Raw genomic sequence first — 21,999 nt, forward strand, 5'->3', positions numbered from 1 at the left:
AACACAGACCATCAGTGTCTAGACGGCTGAACAAAATCAGGGAAGTAAATCCTCCTGCTCTTTTACATTCTCAACATCACAGAAAAAATATATAAATTTTTGTATCTTATGTTTTCTGCTGTAAGAAGTAACAATATCCATAAAAGCATTGTTTCTCAGTATAGATGATGAATATGGCTACCTCTGTCTAAAACTTTTTTTTTTTTTGCATTAGCATCAGAGGCCAGAGCTGCTTTCCACAGCAGATCTGTTACACCAACACTGGCAGTGTTTGACTTTTATGGCTTATACAATGCAAGGAAGTATCAGATATCGTCTAAGACACTTCCTCTTATAATACAAACTACAAACTACATTGGCCAATCAAACATTAATCTCAAAGTTTCTGTATTTCAAGAAGTAGAGAAAGCATGTTTAAATGACTGGCATATAAATCAACTAATTTCAGGTACAGTATTAATTCTGGTTTCACCATTGTCAAATTAAAGTATGACCGAAATTGCATGGTTTACTTTAATTCAACATGCATTTTCCTCTCTCATCTACCCACTCAAGGCATACTTTCCACTGCAAAATCCACCACAAATCCTCAATTAATGATTGCTTTAATGACTGACATTATTTTTATGAATGCAATTCCTGTAAAATCATGTGAACGTCAACTCTGTGACATAATGAATGGAAAATCAGAAGAGTAGGGACAAATTCAGATATAAATTGAAATATAATATTATTTTCAGACAACAATTTGGTTATGAGAAGCCTTCAAGTGGTTTATTATTATTATTATTATTATTTTTTTTTTTGCCTCCAGGGTTATTACTAGGGCTCGGTGCTGGCACTATTAATCCACAGTTCTTAGCAGACATTATTTTTTATGTTTATTGGCTAGGACAGAAAGAAATTGAATGGGGACAGGGAGACAGATAGGGAGAGAGGTGGAGATACCTGCAGACATGTGTCACTGCTTGTGAGGTTACCCCCCTGCAGGTGGGTAGCCGAGGGCTTAAACCTGGGTCCTTGAGTGGGCCCTTGTACTTTTTACTACATGAACTTAGCAGGTATGCCACTGCCTGACACCCAATTGGTTTATTTCTTAAGAGGTTTCAAATTATTTATTTTCAAATTGGTGTATATAACTGTGGGCTTCATACTCAGTGACAGAGAATGAAAACATATTGTCTGTTTTATACTTATTTTCATATGCATTCTTGCAATTATAAATCTAACCACTTAAGTAGGATTTCAGAGAGTGATTTTACCACAGAAATCTGCAAGTCCAAGAATGGCACTACCTAGATATTTTCAAGTAGAATAGCTTGATCAAGTTCATTTGGTAAGACTGAATCAAAAATATATGAACACTCTCAAGTATAGTTTGTGAAGTAAATATAAGACTCACCATATAAGGAAATAATAAAAATAAAGATTAATAGTCAGTTAGGGACAGACAGATCACTCAGTGTGGTACATGCCCTGCATTGCTTGATTTATGTAACATGATTCCAAACTGAGTACATTAGGAAGTATCATGGCACTGAGGGGCTCTAATGCTGTAGTCTCTCTCTCTCTCTCTTTCTCTCTCTCTGTGTGTGTGTGTGTGTGTGTGTGTGTGTGTGTGTGTTTCTTTCTCTCTCCCTTTATCTATCTTTTTGTTGGGATAGTGTACAGATGTGGTTGAACACTGTCAGGACCCATAACCAATATATTTCCATGCAAGTATATAATTTACATATCCCCCACCACATTATCCCCTCAGGGTATTGCTAATTCCCCCAGCTAAAACTACAGCAACCTCAACTAAGGAAGTTCCCAGAATGTCTTTTTCTCTTCTCCAACCTCTTCCCTAGCCAATTCCATCCGACTTGCCACTTCCATTTTTATCCTATAAAACCTGCTGCTGATCCTGGTTTTGCCCCTTTTTTCTCTTCTGTATCCCAACCTGGAGAAGACCTGGAGAAGGGATGGCGTGCATAGTGGAGCCTACCATTTTGCTAGCTCCACATGGCCTAAACCCGCTGTGCTCACACCCAACTCTGGGCATCTGCATCAGTAAAGAATTATATTACCACACCTCCACGAGTTCCTCGTCTCTCTCTCTGGTGAAGTTAGCCCAGCATCTTTTTTTATTATTTATTTATTTATTTATTTATTTATCTATTTATTTATTTATTCTATTTTGTTGCCCTTGTTGTTTTTTTATTGTTGTAGTTATTGATGTTATCGTTGTTGGATAGGACAGAGAGAAATGGAGAGAGGAGGGGAAGACAGAGAATGGGAGAGAAAGATAGACACCTGCAGACCTGCTTCACCGCTTGTGAAGCGACTCCCCTGCAGGTGGGGAGCCGGGGGCTTGAACCGGGATACCTGTGCCGGTCTTTGCACTTTGCACCACCTGCGCTTAACCCGCTGTGCTACTGCCCGGCTCCCTGACATCTTTATCTATTTATTTTTTTTACTTTTTTTTGCCTCCAGGGTTGTTGCTGGGGCCTGGTGCATGCAGCACTACTTCACTGCTAAAGGAGGCTATTTTTTCCCTTTTATTGACCTGTTGTTTATCAGTGTTATTATTTTTATTGTTTTTGTCATTGCTGTTATTGTCATTGGATAGGACAGAGAGAAACTGAGAGAGGAGGGGAAGACATAGAGGGATAGAAAGATAGACACCTGCAGACCTGCTTCACCTCTCGTGAATCGACCCCCTACAGGTGGGGAGCCAGTGGCTCAAACCAGGATCCTTAAGCCTCACACTTGGTGCCAATGTGCACTTAACCCACTGCACCACCATCTTCCCCTCCCATCTTTTTATTTTCTTTCTCTCTGAAATAAAAAGAATGAAATAGCTGGTCCTAGAGCAGTGGAATTTCACAAAAAATTTGTGCTTACAAAAAAAATTAGTTCAGTATACAATAGTTCTATATTCATGAAAATAAAATGGTATCAAGAGAAAGTTTGTGGAAAGAGAAAAAGTATATTTTTAATTATATCTTTGTTGCTAGTATTTTTTCAAATGATATAAAGATCATTATATCTTCAGAATATGCACACTAGAAGTCTAATCAGAATGAGATTAAGTCTCAATGTTATGAAAAAATCAAAACCTTTCCAAAAGAATGACACATCAACCACAACCTGAAATATTTGCATGTATCATAATTCTAATGCCCAGTTTTCTGGCATAGATAGGAGTTCGCTCTGGTTAAGGTTATTCTGCTATGTGAAACAATGTTTAACCAGGGAATTAAAAAATGTATGGTATCTAGATATAAGATGATGGAAAAGATCTTACACTGGGGTTGAGAGTGTTTTGCCAACATGTACTCCAGAGGAGATGAGAAGCTGTATCCTTGTGTCAACAACTATGCTGTAACCATTTGCCCCACAATAAAATGGGGGAAAGAGCATCCTTATAATATCTAAAAACATGTGTTGTTATTTCCCATTACTCTCAATGAAACCCCAAAGTCCATTTACAAGCATGGGATTTAAGTCATGTTTTCACATTTTCAGTAAGATAGTTATACTGTATTTTTCATAGATGCAGCAGAGTTCTTTTGCCCTCCTTTTATTTACGTGAGCAAAATAGCACAAGAAAGTAATCTGAATAATCCCACACTTAGTCTAATGTGACTATAGTTAGAAAAAGAAACTGCATCCCTTCATTTCCCTAATACTAGAGAAAAAAACACTCCACCAGCCTTTCTTCTCCAGACAAATTTAAAGAGCAGGTGAATCAAGTGGCTAAAGAGACAAAGACGATGACAATTAATGAATCTTTAACTCCTTTTCTCTGATTCCTTTTCTTAATAAATAACACTCTGCAGAGCCTCTCCAAGGATTTATCCATGATCAGAAGTCATTTTTTATTAAGTGATCTATATTTAGATGTGGATTAAGTAGTCAAATTTATCTGTAGGTGGGAAAATGAACATTTCCTTCAAGCAAATCAATACTCCAAGTTTAAGGCTTCTATCTTTATTTAATTCTTCCTGCAAAATATACTTTATTAAAGTTTGGCAAATATGGGAGAGTGTGTGCTTGCATCAAATCAAACTTCAGGAAGCAGGAAGAGAAGAGGGAAAGTGATGGAGCCCTTAGAAGGAAAAGAAAACCCTGGGTTGGTCTTGACAGTTATGATGGGTCCTAGTTTGAGTTCTCTTGGATTTATTCCAACTCGGTGCTAAGCTATCTGTGACTATTATAGTAAGTTGACATAGAACCTTCAGTTTTAAAGCCATCAAAATTTCTTTGAGTTCAAGTTGTAAAATCAAATATAAATCCTTACTGTCTTCAGCACAAACTAAGAGTGATCATAGAGCTGAAATCTGGAGAACCCCAACAAAACAGCAAAATATTTTGAAATGACACCAGTAACAATGTTAATAGTTCCACTGGGTTTTGTTTAATAAGAGAAAATCTAGCGGTCAGGCGGTTGTGCAGCAGGTTAAGTGAAAGGACAAACGCAAGGATCCCGGTTCAAGCCCCTGGTTCCCCACCTGCATGGGGTTGCTTCACAGCAGTGAGGCAGGTCTGCAGGAGTCTATCTTTCTCTCCCCCTCTCTCTCTTACCCTCCCTCTCCATTTCTCTCTTCCTGTCCAACAACAATGACAATAATAACAACAATAATAAGCATACCACCCATAAAACCAACAAAGACAACAAAAGAGAAAAAAAAATAGCCTTCAGGAACGGTGGATTCGTGGTGCAGCCTTCAGCCTTCGAGCCCCAGCAATAACCCTGAAGACAAAAAAAAAAAAAAAAAAAGGAGAAAATCTACTGTAGATGAGTCGCTTCTCAGTTTAGTCACAGAAATATCTGGCAAGTCTTGGAGTGACGTGGTTATCAGTCGCAGTGATGAGCTGTCTTGGTTTAACATGATTTTCTTTTGGAATGTAACAAAAACTCTCTTTGAGAACCCTGCAGTTGTTCAGTGGATGGTGATTATAGAATTGAAGTGAGAATAAATGACATCTTTTATTGCTATCATTTATTCAGCTTCCTTAATCATATGCAGCCAGTAACTTAGACTTGGAGATTAATTTGAATTGTGAAAGAAATTAGTGTTCTTCTACTAGTCTAATTTTATTTACCAGAGCTAGGAATCACAAATTCTCCCTATGTTTTTTGAAGCAGGTAATTATACTTTTCAAATAACACAAGAACTCTTCTTCTCCAAAATGATATGTGCAAGTCTGGGTTCTTTTCATCACTGCAAGTAACAACCAATATTTGGAAATAATCCCATGACTGATGAATAGATAAAGAAGTTGAGAAATATTACTCAGCTGTAAGAAAAGGGAGAGCTTGACTTTTACTACAACATGGAGAAAACTTGAGGGGACTATGCCAATTGAAATAACCTAAAAGGAGGAGAATGAAGACCACATAAGCTCACTTATGAGAGAGACATAAGAAACAAAGCAAGAAGGACTGGAGAGCTATCATGACAACAGTTGGATGCACCAAAAGGCCCAGGTTAAATCTCCAGCAACACCAGAAGCCAGAGCTGAAGAATGCTCTTGTAAGAGAGAGACAGAGAGAGAGAGAGAGAGAGAGAGAGAGAGAGGAGCAGAGAAAGTGGAATGAGGTGGAGGTGGAATAGGAGGATAAGAAAGGGGAAGGGGGAGGAATAAGGGAAGGGAAAGAAGAAAGGCAAAGAAGAAAAAGAAAGAAAGGAAAGAAAGAAAGGAAGAGAAAGGAAGAAAGAAAAGAGAAGTAAGAAGGGAGGAAGGAAGGGAGGATGAAATGAAGAAAGGTAGGGAGGGAAGTAAACACTTCATTAATAATTGGTACTCTCAAAATTCAATTTAAAAAGGGGAGGGGACAGGTGTTGGGGACCCTGAGTGCTATGATGGAGGGAGATGATACTATTGTGATAGGTAAAGCATGCTTACACTTAATTGGGGTGATATGAAACTTCACCCCTCTAATAGTGTTCTTGTAAGTCATCAACCTTTCAAAACATTGTTTTGGAAAAACAATCAGATTTCTCAGTGCCCCCCCTCAAAGAAGGAGAATTTAACAAAATCATATGTATAACTTGTTGTAGAGTTATTGTCAGAATGAATAACCAAAGAAACAGTGATATTTCACAAAGAATCAGTCCTCATCTGGACGAGAAGTGAGTATATCAAGGTTGCCTTTGATTCCTTTCTTCCCATTCTCTATAGTAAAGACCAATCTCGAAATACCATTCTCCTGCCTCATGTTCTTGCCTCTCTTTTGAACATCAATGTCCACACACAGATAGCTCATTTACATTGAATTTTAAATGAGTTAGAACAGTTTTGATCTTTACCTTTCAACTTGTGAAATTTGGACCACGGATGGATCATCCTAATGGGGATTTGTAGGGACCATTTAGTCTAAGTGTTGGTTGTGGGCAGAGGACAGAATTAAGGAATCACATTAATAGAATGTGAAAAAAAAAAGTGGTCAATATAAAATAGAAAACTCAAAAGAGGTAGGATAGAGCAAGACTGGATTGCTGAAAGCAGAGTTTAGAATGGCCATGTTGAAGTACATCTCCTTGTAGACATAGAAACACCTGGAAATATTCATGCTTCTTATATTTGCTAGGTGTATGTAAGAGCCACCAGCTGTATCTAAAATTGCCCTTGAATTTTTGGTCAGCACCAAAAATCTGGAATTGTCAACTGGAAACATTTTCAAAAATAAAACTTCTAAATATTCTACTGTTGGTTAGATATTTACAATGAAATACATTGATGAGTCAATCTGCAAATGATTCTTTTGAAAGGACCACTGCTTATTTTTCTGACAGAAAGACAATTACAAAAATGTAACATTTAGAATTCATTGCATCATCTTTCCCCACCACTAGTTTTGAAGCCTAATGGAGTTATTAAGCAGCCAATTAATAAGAGAAAACTACTAACAAAAATGTCTCCTTCAGCAAATGGCTGCAAGTAGGCTGTTTCTCTGTATTTACCATTAACTATAATTGAGGAATAAAATTCTTTGTATCATAGAAGAGTGGCTTAACATTGTCATACTTTATTCTAAAACAAGTATTTAATGTGTTTTACAGATGTTATTACATATTGGCATGTTGTGATGAGTGAGGGAACTAGATTTGTAATAGACATAATAGATATTTAATAACTGTAGCCATAAAGTTAAACATTCACATTTGCATGGGTACCCATGAAATGGGAAGTTAAAAGGGAACCTATGGAAATAAAGTGTGACAGGTGTTTGACAGATACATAAATGCATGGCTCAGAGGTATATACACACACCCAATTAAGTATCTGGGTTTGAACCAGAACTCAGACCATCACTGTGGTGGAGAAAGCTTCAGTCCTATTCTCTCCCTCTCCTTCTCCCTTTCCCTCTCTCTCTAGATATCTCTTGCTCTCACCCTCTAACCCTGCCTCTCCTTACCCTCTTTCCCCTTTCCCTTTCCTTTTCCTCTCTGCTTTTTCTTGCTCTATCTCAATAAAATACAGTAACATAAAACAAAATAAAATGTGTTGTTTCAATAGCAAATGCCACTAAGTAGGACAAACTGGAATGGTGTACCATAAAGAACTAAACTTACTGTAAATAGAACCAGATAAAGTGTGGGGAAAGGCCCACTGTCTGGGAAATCTAGGACATTAGCTCCATGAGAGTCTGAGAGGGTTGAGCCCAAGCCCCCTCCTCACAGGAGGGACTGTAGGCAGGTCTTCACTTGACCCGATGACCTTAAGATCGATGGACTTTCCTAGACTGGGAACTTCTTTGCACATGCTTCCACATTCCCTTTGAACAAAGGCTGTAAGTTACCATATATGGCCAACTGAAACCCACCGCAAATATCCTGGTCTTGCTTAACTGTCCCCTTCCCCCCTGCCCTGAGGTGCTCGTTCGTGATTCACCTTTAGAGAGAAGCCTACCTATGCATGGTGAGCTCGTGAACAGATCTTATATGGTAACCTCCCAGTAATGAACATACACCTGAGTCAAGACTTAACTCTGTATCCTGTCTTTGGCTTAAACCTTAACCTTGTCCTAACCCTTGGGTATATCTACTTGCTTGTATCCCCCAATAAATGAGTGGTCTCTCTGGAGCTTCTCCCTGAGAAGCTCGTGATTCCTCTCTACACACTGGCTGCCCTCATCAGCAAGGTCCCCAGGACCCCCGAAGTGGCCCATCTCTCACCCCTCCTCCATGGTCACAGGCCTATGCACAGAACTGGCCCCCACAACAAAGTATTACCATTGATAGTTGCCTATCAAGGGACACTCACAGATTTTCTTTACGTAACTAGCTGAAGGGAATCTTTAGTGTCAATTGGAAACTGAAATTCACTGGTCATATATGACTGAGTATTTAGAAATCTATCTTTGGCCATCTGAAAAGTCAATAGAACTTTTCAGATATTTTCCTAACACAACATCAAAAGAAACCCTGAGAGAGATCTTAATATTTTAAATTTACTTACATAGGTAATCTGAAATTTCTAAGGATGGTCCACTGAACCTATGCCATTTATCTCAAAGTTCCAAGTTACCTAGAATTTAAACTGATTGAGGTCACCGTGAATTTCTGAACTAATAGAAAATCACACAGGGAGTTTTTATTGTATTTAAGAAAACTCTGTGACAAAGAAATGTGAATACATTACACGCTGGTGATGCATACTTGTTTTCAATAAAATACTTTATATTACGATTTGACAGATATTTCTAGCATCATTTATAAAAGTTTAGGTTTACAAAAATATCCCAGAAATTTTCCAAAATTGAATTGCTCAGCTAAAGCTCATCTTCAGCAGTGATCAAAATGTTTCTTCCTATTCTAGATCTCCACCAAATATTTCTTAAAGATTTAAATATTTAATACATAAAGGCCATAATTAAACTATAGAATAGAATGTCATTTAAAATGTAAAAAAAAGTTGTATAGGTTACATGCGATTTAATGTTTATAAGAACTCTGATATTCTTATTAAAGTTGTAAATTTGACATGTTCTTATTAATGACAATTATGACCCTATGTAGTATATTGTACTTTTTGAATATTCAACATCTGCCTAAATCATTGTAATTAATCAAAAGGGTGGTTTATTTGTGGAAGAAAACATGGTAAGAGTCTATACTTCTGACTATGAGATGTAGAAACAATTTGAGGACAGAGAATTTGAATTATAGAAACTTATTCAGTAAGAATGAAAGATAAGCTGAAAGAAGGTAAGCAATAAGAAAGGACACTGGAGGAAATAGTAGTACTGTGCCTTCAACATTATCAAGAAAAGTCAGACAAATGTGATGTTATCTTAAAAATAATCTATTATAGGGACTTAATTCCTCTGTTATCCAAATTTCCTTTCCAGTCTATTTTATTAGTAGTCTGATCTTTTGTCCGCCAGTAAGACTTACTTTCCTTCTCAATTTTTAAATATCATTTTTGACCTCTTTGATATAATCCATACTCTATTTTTTTCACCTAAAGGTTCTTTAAGTATATATATATATATATATATATATATATATATATATATATATATATATATATATAGTTTGTATATTTGTTTTTTTACCTCCAGGGTTATGGCTGGTGTTGTAGGAATCCACTGTTCCTGGCAGCCAGTTTTTCCATTGTACTGGATAGAACAAAGAAAAACTGAGAGAGGAGGGGGATCCAGAGAGGGAGAGGGAAAGATAGACACCTGTAGACCTGCTTCACCTCTCTTTACGTGCCCCCCCTGCAGGTGGGGAACCAGGGAGTGGGGGTGCTCAAACTGGAATCTTAGAGTGGGTCCTTGCGCTTAGTATTGTGTACTTAACTAGGTGTACCTCCACTGGCTCAGTCCTTTAAAGATTTTCGTGTTTGCTCTTTCTATCCATCCTTGAAATCTCAATTCAAGTATTATAATCAATATGAATTTTCCCGTGACTGTCTAATTAGAAATACTTTTCTCCTCTTTTGCTCTTCAAGACTTCACCTATACTAAACTGTCATTACATGTTATCTTGCATTATAGATATTTACTACATAGTTTTATTTCTAGAAGATATGTTTTTCATCTAAAAAACCCAGAAAACCTAGCATAGCACCATTTAGATATTAAAGGCTTGATACAATGCAACAACAAATTTTTTTTTTCTGCAGTGAAAACCAAGATCCTAATGATGGGGTTTGCTAAAGATTAGGCTAATGTACCAGAGTTCAACTTTCCCATGTTAGACAATGAAGGCTTAGCACTCTTAGAGAAAGGAAGAAAAAAACATTTTTTTTTCTGAATTATTTAAAACATTCAAAAGCCATGCTGGGGAGATAGCATAATGGTTCTTCAAAAGGCTTTTATGACTGAGGCTTTCAGCTCCCTGGTTCAATTCCTAGCACCACTGTAAGCCACAACTGAACCGTGTTCTGATCTCTCTCTGTTTTATTCTGTATATATCTCTCATTAAAATAAAAATTAAGTTGATTTGGGTGGTAGCGCAGTGGGTTAAGCGCACATGGCCCGAAGTGCAAGGACCGGTGTAAGGCCCCCAGTTCCCCACCTACAGGGGAGTCACTTCACAGGCGGTAAAGCAGGTCTGCAGGTGTATATCTTTAAAAAAAAATAATAGAATAGAATAAAATAAATAAAATAAAAGTCAAAAAATAAAATAATTTAAAAATCTCATAGTTTGAGATCTTCTAGTAGTAAAGCAGGCAGTCTTTTTTTTAATTTTTTTTTTTTTAACTGGAGCACTGCTCAGCTCTGGCTTATGGTGATCCTAGGGATTGAACCAGGGACCTTATGTACCTCATGCATGAAAGGCTTTTTGCAAGTCCACTATATTATCTCCACAACCTGTAAACAGTCTTCTGAGGTGCATTTCAATATCCTAGGGAGATTAAGCAAATGAAAATAAAACAAATGTGTAAGGAACAAGAAAGTTATTTGCAAGTCTGATTTCAAAACCTCCCCTAGTTAATCATAATTATCCTTATTATTATTATCATTATTCACATATATGAATATTATAAGTTAGAGACCATGGGACAGGTAGGTAATGGTGCATCTGGTTGAGTGCACATGCTACAGTGCACAAAGACCCAGGTTTAACCCCCTCACCCCTACTTGCAGGGAGAAAATTTCACAAGCTTTGAAACAGTGTTGCAGGTTTCTCTCTGTATCTCCCCACTCCCCCACATAATTTCTCTCTGTCTCTACCCAAAATAAAAAATAAATAAAATATTTAAAATGAGACCATATAAAATTTTACATAATTATATAATTAAATACTTGCTATATTGTTCATTTTTTATTCTCATAATCATCTTAATGTTTATTATACATATGAGACAATCAAGATAAAATAATTTGTATAGAATGTATAATTGTCAAATTAAAAGTTAACATTTTATTTATATATGATTACATTAATATATATAGGTATTTGACATACTGTATTAAGTTAATTTATAATTTTTGTTGCATCATTTTTACTTCAACATATATCATTTATAATTATTGTATTTGGCATTTATGCAATCTTGATATGTTAAATATTTTCCTAACATTAATTATCCAACCATCTATAAGTAACTAATAATAATACAATATATTTTAAGAGGTTTTCTTTTTTTATTATCTTTATTTGTTAGAGAAAGTCAGAATTCGAGAAGTAGGGGGTTTATGTGTGACTAAGAAAGGAAAAGAAAATGGGACCATGGGAAAAAAATGGTCAGAATATAGGCCAGTATCTGCAACCTTAGGAGAACTGCTATCGCTTTCACTGGAGGGAATAGGGATACAGATCTCTGGTGATGGGAATTGCATGGAGTTATAGCCCTGTTATCTTGTAATTTTGCAAATCAACATTAACTAACTAATACAATTTAAAAATACTTTAAATCTAGGAGTCATATACCACTTTACTACACCATCACAACTCAGTGCTGAACATGGTACAGGAAGTGTCATGATATTTCTTTTGCATCACTGTGGGAGTGCTCATTTCTGTTTTATACTTTAACAGAATCTTGAAAAATTGACTTCAGGGACATCTCCATTGTCAATCAAAACACAAGCCAAGATAGTGCTGAAGAGCCTGCTGTGTTAATACAGGGAGAGAACCACTACTGAAGTTAAACACTTAGCAAGTTAAAGGTTAACTTGCTAAGTGTTTAACAAGTTTAACAGAGGGTCATCTTTAAAGAGAAAAGTGAAAATTCAGCCAGCCAGAAAACTGACCTGAACTGTGAGTGCTTTTTCATTCACATGATCCAGGTTTGAATTAGTGGTTGGGGGGGGGGGGGTATGGCACTGAAGTAAGCTTTAGTGTCATTCCTTCTCCTATCTCTCTGTCTCTATATAATTATAAAAGTAGACCTAGAGTGACTAAGTCCAAGAGATGATAGGAAGGAAGATAGTTAAGGAAGGAAGAAAGGGAGGGGGGAAGGGAGGGAGGAAGGGAGGGAGAAAGGAAGGAAAGAAGGAAGGAAGGAAGGAAGGAAGGAAGGAAGGAAGGAAGGAAGGAAGGAAGGAAGGAAGGCACTGTAGCACATACCATACCTTGCAGTACATACCATTTATTTTTTCCTTTCACCCTAGTTATCTGGAACAGAGCATTTGCTCAGTAAACACTGGAAGATAATGCAAATGAAAGGTAGAGCTTGGGGGTGTGTATTGGGTCAGCCTGTAGAGCACACATATTATCAAGCTAAAGGATCATAGTTCAAGTTAACCTCTAGTCTCTGAAGGGGGTTGGAGGAGCTTCATGAGTGATGAAACAGTACTTCAGGTCTATCTGTCATCTATCTATATCTATGTTTCGATCCATCATTTATCATTTATTATCTCCCCCTTTCCTCTCAATTTCTCTTTCTCTATCAAAAAGGAAATACAAAATGTTCGCTGAGAGTCGTGAATTCACCATGCAGGTGCCACGTCTCAGAGATAACCATGGTAGCAACTTAAAAAAAAAAGTAAAGTTTGGGGAGTCAGGCCATAGAGGCACACGTGGCACAAAGCGCAGGACCAGCATAAGGATCCCGGTTTGAGTCCCCGGATCCCCACCTTCAGGATAGTCACTTCACAATCTGTGAAGCAGGTCTGCAGGTGTCTGTCTTTCTCTCTCCCTCTCTTTCTTCACCTCCTCTCTCCATTTCTTTCTGTCCTATCCGACAACAATGATAGAAATAACAGCAACAACAGTTAAAAAAAAAAAGGGCAACGAAAAGGAAATAAATATTTTAAAAAGTAAAGTTTGATCTAGACTCAATCAGAGAAGCAGTTTCCTACAAGGCTTCCCAAATCTTTATTGAACTAGTACTATTGCAATGAATGTAATATGTACAATATGTACTTCTGAACTAAAAAAAAAAAGTCCCTTTTCAAGGAAATATTCTAGATTTTGTATGTCTTATATCAAAAATACATATCTCAATGTAGTTTTTGAGATATCTGAGAGCTAGGCATATTAGTTACTATAGTCGGGATTCTAGCACTGAAAGTGAGCAAAACAATGTCAACATCACACTTTAAAAGTTGGTCCAATTCAGGCTTATTTCTAAGTAGTGTGTATTCCCATCACACATGTTAACTGTCAAAGAAAAACTTCAACCATTGACATGCAAGCAAGAAAGCTTCAAATAAAAATGTTCACGTATTCTTAATTGTCAGAAACTTTTTGGAACTGTTCTAATTATGTTTTGCCGACTGAATTTAAACATAGTATCTCAGTTCACTTTGAGTCATAGCTCTAAGACTGCAACTTCCATGTTTTCTATATTCACACCATGCTATAAAATTGCTGCTCATGCCATTCTATTTTGAGAGGAAACCACCAATGCATTACTTTGGAGTTTGTCTGGTTGTCAAGTCTCTAGCCTGACATCCATCACCACTCCATATATGACTTTTTCTGAAACTAAGTCAGAAGGAAGCTATGTGTTTTCCCTAATCTCTGCTTCTTTGCAACAAATTCAAGCTTGACGTAAAATATCATAGTCTGTCAATAGTTTATATCCATAGTGAATTCTCCAAGTTTATGCCATTAAGTTAATTCTCTTAACATTTTTTTTCTCTATGCATACTGCAGCTGCCTGCTACTATTGATGGGGGGGGGGGGGGGGAATGGTTCCAGGATCCTCCAAGATACCAAAATCCTCAGATGCTAAAGTTCTTACATAAAATTGTATAGGATTTTTTTTTTCCCTGCTTCCAGAGATATCACTGGGGCTTGGTGCCAGCACTACAAACTGACTGCCCCTTGTGGCTACTTTTGCCTTTCAATTTTATTAGATAGGACAGAGTTCCCTTTGAGAGGCGAGGGAGAGATAGAAAAGGAGAGAGACAGAGAGACACCTGAATACGTGCTTCACTACTCCTGAATCTTGCCCCCTTGCAAGTGGGGACCAGGGGCTCAAACTCAGCTTCTTGAACAGGGGAGATTTGTGTTCTCAACCTGGTGTGCCACTGCCTGGCCACCGTATAGGGTTTTCATATAACTTACATGAATCCTCCTAGAGACTTAATGGCATCTCTATATTATTTATAAAGTCTAGGACAATGCAAAGTTGTTCAAATAGTTATTATAATATATTGTTTAGAAAGGAAGGACAAAAAACATCCCTGACCTGTGGTTGGCTGAATCTATGGATATGAAACATCTGCATATAGAACACCAACTCTATTGTGCAGCTACCACAATCACTTGATTGTATAGTAGACACTCTTAAAATAAATGAGATGTGGTTGTTCTGTTATCCATCAAGTGCCTAAAGTTTAGAATAAGCCTATCCAAGTAATTCACATTAAATAAGAAGGTGCTGGGGGCCAGGTGGTAGCTCAGTGGATTAAGGGTACATGGCCTGAAGCGCAGGGACCGGCTCAAGGATCCCAGTTCGAGCTCCCGGCTCCCCACCTGGAAGGGGGTCACTTCATAAGCAGTGAAGCAGGTCTGCAGGTGTCTATCTTTCTCTCCTCCTCTCTGTCTTCCCCTCCTCTCAATTTCTCTCTGTCCTATCCAACAACAACAGCAATAACGACAACAAGGACTACAAAAGGGGAAAAGTATCCTCCAGGAGCAGTAGATTCGTAGAGCAGGCACCGAGCCCCAGAGAAATTACCCTGGAGGCAAAAAAAAGATCTTAGGGTTTCTCTCTCTCTCTCTCTGTCTCTCTCTTTATCCATCTATCTTGGGGTTATACATATACGTATACCTTGTACATTTGTCTCTTTTTCTGTTCTTACTTTCCTTCATTAAATGGCAATTTCCCTGAAAATAAAAAAAGAACTTCTTTGTTTTTAATGTCTTTATTGTGGGCTTAATGGTTTATAACCAATAGTAAAATACAACAGCTTGGACATGTGTAGCATTTCTGTTTTCCACAGTTCCTTTCCCCCACTCCTCCTGCCTCCCCTCAACCAAGTACAAAAAAAAAAAAATAGATGTGGGAAAGGAAGACAACAAACAACTTTACAGGGGATAATTCTGCCATTGCTCTCTAAGAACTACTGGGTTTGACTGTTTTGAATGGAGGAAGAAGTTGGGGCACACAGAATGTGGCATTACTCAGCTTTAAGAAAAGATGCAAGCTTGCCTTTTTCTACAGCACAGATGAAGTCAGAGGGGATCACCCTGAGTGAAATAAGTTTGAAGAAGAAAGGAAAATACCAGATGTTCTCATTCTAGGGGAATTTCTGAGACAAAGCAAAGGATCAGACAAGAGCAATCCTGCTGGCTTATGTTGATATATCTGAGGGCACCGGAAACTAGTGTCCTGTGGTGGAGGGGAAGTGGCCTTTTGGTGGTGAGCATGGTGTGTTAGCACATATATTGGGAAGGTATAACATTATGCTCTTGAGAAAAAAATAGATTGGTGAAACAAACTGTTCTCAACAAACATATAAAAAAAATAGAAATAAAGAACCTGTCAAATCAGGGGCCAGGTGGTGGTGCACCTGGTTGAGCGTACATGTTACAGAGCTCAAGGAACCAGGTTCAAGCCTCCTGTCCCCACCTGCAAGAGGAAAGCTTTGCGAATGGTGCAGCAAGGCTGCAGGTGTCTTTCTCTGTTTCTCTCCCTTCCTATCACCCCTCTTCCCTCTCAATTTCTGGCTGTCTTTATCCAATAAATAAATAAATATTGAAAAACGGACTTGTCACACAAAACACATGTGTGAAAACTCAAACAAGTTTCTAGCCTAGTCATCACAGTACAGGGATCAGAGGAAGCTTTGTTATTCTCTCTCTCTCTCTCATCTATCTATCATCTATCATCTATCTATCTATCTATCTATCTATCTATCATCTATCTATCTATCTAGAGAAAAAAATGTCTTAGAGAAAATGGAAGCATGCATGTGAGAGAGCCCAATTCAGCAACAAACAAACAAACAACAACAACAAAAAAAACACTGAAAGCAAACCAATGACAAAACAAGGAGAAAACCTACCGTTTACATCACAATTTAGAATAATTTCATGCCATATGTGGTCATACTCTAACCTTACTTTCCCCAGTTACTTATAAAATATGAACCAATTAGTGTCTGGGCACTGAGAATATAGGAGTGATTAGAACAGACAAAAATGACTAACTCTGTATGCTCTGTCTTGTCAGTGTGAGATTTAGAAAAGAGCTACATGAAGTCAGACTTGCCCCATAGTCACCAAGCTCCGGGTTTTAGAGATTTTGAGGCTGACTGTTAATTGCCAAACTTAGGGAGCCTGTCTGCCCTCATTCACTCTTCCTGTGTCTCTGCCCTCCTCACTCAAACTTACTCTCTTCAAAATCTTTGTTTTTTGTTTGTTTGTTTGTTTCCCTACACTAGAAAGCTGGACCCTCAGATATCCCAATTATCTCATTCATTCTACTCCAAGGTTAAATACCACATCAAAGAAGTATTCAATTATGATTTTTAAAATATCTATCATGTGAGAAAGAGAAGTAAAAATAAACAAGTAGGGCCAAAGCAAAGAGAAAGTTAATATTCTAAAAACAGTCGCAGTTAGTCCAATAAAAGGTCACCTACTGAAGGGGAGGAAATATTTTCAAATTGCATGCACTCCTAAAAAAGGAATCTCTCTCTCTCTCTCTCTATATATATATATGTATATATATACACATATATACATATATATATATATCATACAAGTGAAGGACAAAACAATAACAAATAATCTAATAAAATGATCAAAGACAGGCTGCAGAGAAACCTGACTAGGTGGAATATGTATCTTTCCATATATGCTGCTCAGATTTCAGTACCAGCACCACATGGAAGGAAGGAACATGCTATAATTTCTAAGGAAGTTCCAGTGTTTGGACATCTTTTTCCTCTCTCTGTCTTTCTGTTTCTATGCCAGTATTTACATCTGAATGAAAAATAAGTCTGGGAGTAGAGTGGTGAAGTCATGAGTGCAAGGAGCACCAAGCTCAGAAAAAAGAAAAGAAAAAAAAAAACAATATAAAGTCAATGAAAGTAAACAGACATTATTTAAAGGAAAAATCATGCATATGGCCAGAAGGTACAAGAAAAAGGTGGTCACAGCCCCCTGATCTTGGGGCCAGGCGGTGGTGCCCTCTACTGAGCATACACATGACAATAAGCAAGGACTCAGGTTCAAGACCCTGGTTCCCACCTGCATCAGGGGAAATTCATATGTAATTAACAGAAAGTGTTAGTGAGCACAGTGGGTTAAGTGCATGTGACGCAAAACTCAAGGACCTTCATAGGGATCCTGGTTCGAGCTCCTGGCTCCCCACCTGCAGGGAAGTCGCTTCACAGGCCTTGAAGCAGATCCACAGGTGTCTTTCTCTCCCCCTCTCTGTCTTCCCCTCCTCTCTACAATTCTCTCTGTCCTATCCAACAACAATGACATCAACAACAAGAATAATAACTACAACAATAAAATAACAAGGAAAACAAAAGGGAATAAATAAATGTAAATTTAAAAAAAATTTTAATATTTATTTTATTTATTTATTCCCTTTTGTTGCCTTTGTTGTTTTATTGTTGTAGTTATTATTGTTGTTGTCGTTGTTGGATAGGACAGAGAGAAATGGAGAGAGGAGGGGAAGACAGAGAGGAGGAGAGAAAGATAGACACCTGCAGACCTGCTTCACCGCCTGTGAAGCGACTCCCCTGCAGGTGGGGAGCCGGGGTTCGAACCGGGATCCTTATGCCAGTCTTTGTGCTTCGCGCCGCCTGCGCTTAACCCGCTGCGCTACAGCCCGACTCCCATAAATGTAAATTTTAATAAAAATTTTAAATGTTGCAGTTCTCTCTTTCTCGATCTCTCTACTCCCTATCTTCTCCCTTACCTTTCAATTTTTCTCTTTCTATATCCAAAATAAGTATTAAGTACATAAAAGTATTTTTAAAATGTCCTCCATCACAAAGTAAATGTGAGTCAAGTCATAAGTCTGCATCACCTTTTATCTACTAGAATGGCTTTGATAAAAATTTCAAATGCTAACAAGCATTGGTGAGGAAAACAGGGACCCTTATGCAGTCTTGGTGGGAATACACATTTTGTAGCCACAAAGAAAACAGTACGAAAACTCTTCAAAAAATTAAAAGGAATACTCTGCTGTACTCCAGCATCATAACTTCTAGAGGCCAGTTTCTGTCACAATCTATAAGCAGGATGTTTCTATTTGGTTTCTTTTGGCTGGTTTACATGGGTTGGGTTTGAGAGTGCTCAGTTCATTTATATGGAAGGATAATTCCCATATGGATTAGTGATGATAGCATATGCCTGGCCCCAGAATAATCAACCAAACTTTCTATTTTATACATGAGAAAACATGTATCTACTGGAAGAAGAAAAATTCGATAGATATATATTCCCCTTTTTTGGCCCTTGTTTTATTGTGGTAGTCATTATTGATGTCATTGTTGTTGGATAAGACAGACAGAAATCAAAAGAGGAGGGGAAGACTGAGGGGGAGAGAAAGAGAGACACCTGCTGACCTGCTTTACCGCTTGTGAAGCGACTCCCCTGCAGGTGGGGAGCCCGGGGCTCAAACTGGGATCCTTATGCTGGTCCTTGTGCTTTGCGCCAACAAATTCACAATCTTAAAGTGGTAACTGGATTCCCAGCTCACTCAAATTTTACATACTACAGTCAAAAAATGAAAGCAGTCTGTCTATAAATAGGCAGATAAGGAAAAAAAAATATGTATCTATAAACGTGCATGTGTCTGTATATTCCCATAGACACATATACACATGTATGTATATATTACATACATTATCATATGTTACCAGGACTTGAATCTGGGCCTTATTCATGTCAAAGCATATACACTACCTATTGAGTTATTTCTCTGTCTTCAATAACTGCATTTCTAATTTTCAATATTTCTACATATCGTGTAAGCCAAGTACTGTAAGTCATTACAGGAAATAGAGCTGATGTTCAAAATCCACTAACTAAATTGATTGAAATAGAATATTTTGCAGATGTGCATATAACTAGACAAAGCAAAAGAATCAGACCTTTATCAGAGTTCATCTTTTCTTTCTAGAGTTTTTTTGCCCTGTTTGCTCATGGAGCAGACTTTTGTTTTTATATACTTAGCAAAAACGCAAGTTCATAATGCTCCGTGTTCAACATAATGAGGTTCTGACACACACTTTAGAGGAGAGCAACACCTTATTAGCTACAGAATAATAAATAGATGCTGAAATGAGAGGATCAGACAACTCCGAAGTACTTCTCCTCACCTTACTCTCCAGGGAAAGAAAAGGTGTTAAGAGGTGCTGAATAATAATCACAGATTGAGTCACTTTCTGACTCTGCTGTCTTGTATGATTTATAAAATATAACCCTGCCAATGGTCTTTGCTTTCTTCTCCAACTCCCCAAAGGAAATACTCATTTTTATCACACTTATTAAATTGCAGAGTTTAGGCAACTCAGTAAGAACTTCAGCACCTGACACTAGTTGAGTCAATTGGTGTGCCCAGTGTGGTCCTTCTACACCTGCTGCCCACCCTACTCATTAGCAGTGGTTCCTCAAAGCCCTCACCCTCTCCAGTTGCCCCATCATTCTTACCTAGAGATGACGGGGCTGCTGCGAAAATTAGCAGAGATAGACTTCACCCTGTGAAAATATAACTCACTCCAATACTATTATTTGTTGGGGAAGATGAGTCATAGAGATTCTTTATTTTGACATTTTAAAGAAATTTTTATAGAAATTCAGAGATAGAGAGACAATGACTCCGGGGCTATCTTTCCCTCCCCTCTCACTTTTTCTCTGTTCTATAAAATGGAAAAAATTGGTAACAGGAGCAGTGAACTAGCAGCACGAGCACCAAGGCCCAGCGATAACACTGGAGGCAAGAGAGAGAGAAAGAGGAAGAAAGGGGGGCGATGAGGAGAGACACTTGTAGCACTGATTCACAGTTGTAAGCTCCCCCGCCCCTTGGTGAGGATGAGGGGCTTGAACCAGAGTCTTTACACATAGCAATGTGTGAGCTGTACCAGGAGTGCCACTCCCTGGTCTCTGGATCATAGAAATTCTAATGGAACTTAACAGCACACTAGAAAATCAGAAGATGTGCAGACACACATTCCAACTGACAGCTCCATACTTCTAAGAGAACAGTAAGTTAGAAATAAAAGCCCAGGAGGGAGTCAGGCAATAGCACGATGGCGCAAAGCGCAAGGCCCAGCATAAGGATCCCGGTTTGAGCCCCTGGCTCCCCACCTGCAAGGGAGTCCCTTCATAAGCAGCGAAGCAGGTCTGCAGGTGTCTATCTTTCTCTCCACTGTCTTCCCTTCCTCTCTTCATTTCTCTCTGTCCTATCTAACAACGACATAAATAACTATAACAATAAAACAACAAGGACAACAAAAGGAGTAAATAAATAAATAAATATTAAAAATAAAAAAAAAGAAATAAAAGTCCAGGAACCAGATGGTGGTGCACCCTATAGAGAATGTGTTACTATGTACAAGGACCTGGGCTCAAGCCCCGCATCACTACCTGCAGAGTAAAAATTGCACATTTGGTGAAGAAATGCTGCAGGTATCTCTCTTTCTTTTCAATCTCTCTGTCCCTGTTCCCCATCCTCTATTAAAGAAAAGGAGAGAGGGCATGATGAAGTTGTACAGGCGCTGATCCCCAGGGATAACCCTAGTGGCAAAGAATTAGAAGTAAAAGTGCAGATTCTGGGGAAGATGGCAGACTGAGAAGCTGCTAGTGGCTGAGCTCCGACCACATCTCCTGGAATCGGTAGGATTTTCTGCCTTTAGCAGGCCAGCCAATAAGGGGTCCTAGCAGTGACACCAAGGAGGTGACTATAACTTAATTTGGGTTAAGAATTAGAGTAGGGAAAAAAGGGGAAAAATTTTTTTTTCTTCCTTTTAATTTTCAAGCATACCTCCTTCCCAGCACCCCCCCCCATAAGCAGTCCCTGGGGACCAGCTCCTAACAGGATCCCCCACACCACCAAACAGGGTGCTTTTTTGAATTCACTGATACACATTTGGGAATTTCATTTCTCTGCTCTTTAATTACAGCTCTTTTTCTTATCTTCTCCCTTTTCTCTCTCTTGTCTCTCTCTCTCTCTCTCTCTCTTTTTAAATCTTGTCATACACTTCTTTCTTCTTCTTTGCCTTTCTGAATTTGTGAATTATTTTGGGGAAGAAATCTGACTCAGAGTGGACTCTCTATGTGTGTATCTCTGCTCTAGTTCTCTTTCCCCTCTTGTTACCCCTAGAATATACAGTGATTAGTAGATTTGCATAACTGTCTATTCTTGCTATCCTCTCTTTCTTTTCTCTTTCTTCACTGGGATTTGGTTACTATTTATTCACAGACTGGAGAAATTGTTTGGCTAACTGGTAACGATTAAACTACTTCAATACTTACTTCAGTTGCTACTGTAATTCCTGAGGTTGGTGAGTGCAATTGTCATAAAGGTATTTAGTACAGTGTTACTTGTACTCAAGACACAACAACTGAGGAACAACAGAGCATAAAAAAAAGAAACACATAAATCAAAAAAAAAAGGGTAGATCAAAAACAA

At 38.1% G+C, this 21,999-nt stretch overlaps 1 protein-coding gene across 5 annotated transcripts in view; it reads right to left on the reverse strand.

The window, feature by feature from the left end:
• CDH12 (cadherin 12) overlaps positions 1-21,999 on the reverse strand; it is a 1,156,262-nt gene that overhangs the window by 145,744 nt on the left and 988,519 nt on the right. The gene's annotated exons all lie outside the window — the stretch shown is intronic.

This window comes from Erinaceus europaeus, chromosome 5 (assembly GCF_950295315.1).
Source record: "Erinaceus europaeus chromosome 5, mEriEur2.1, whole genome shotgun sequence".
NCBI lineage: Eukaryota > Metazoa > Chordata > Mammalia > Eulipotyphla > Erinaceidae > Erinaceus > Erinaceus europaeus.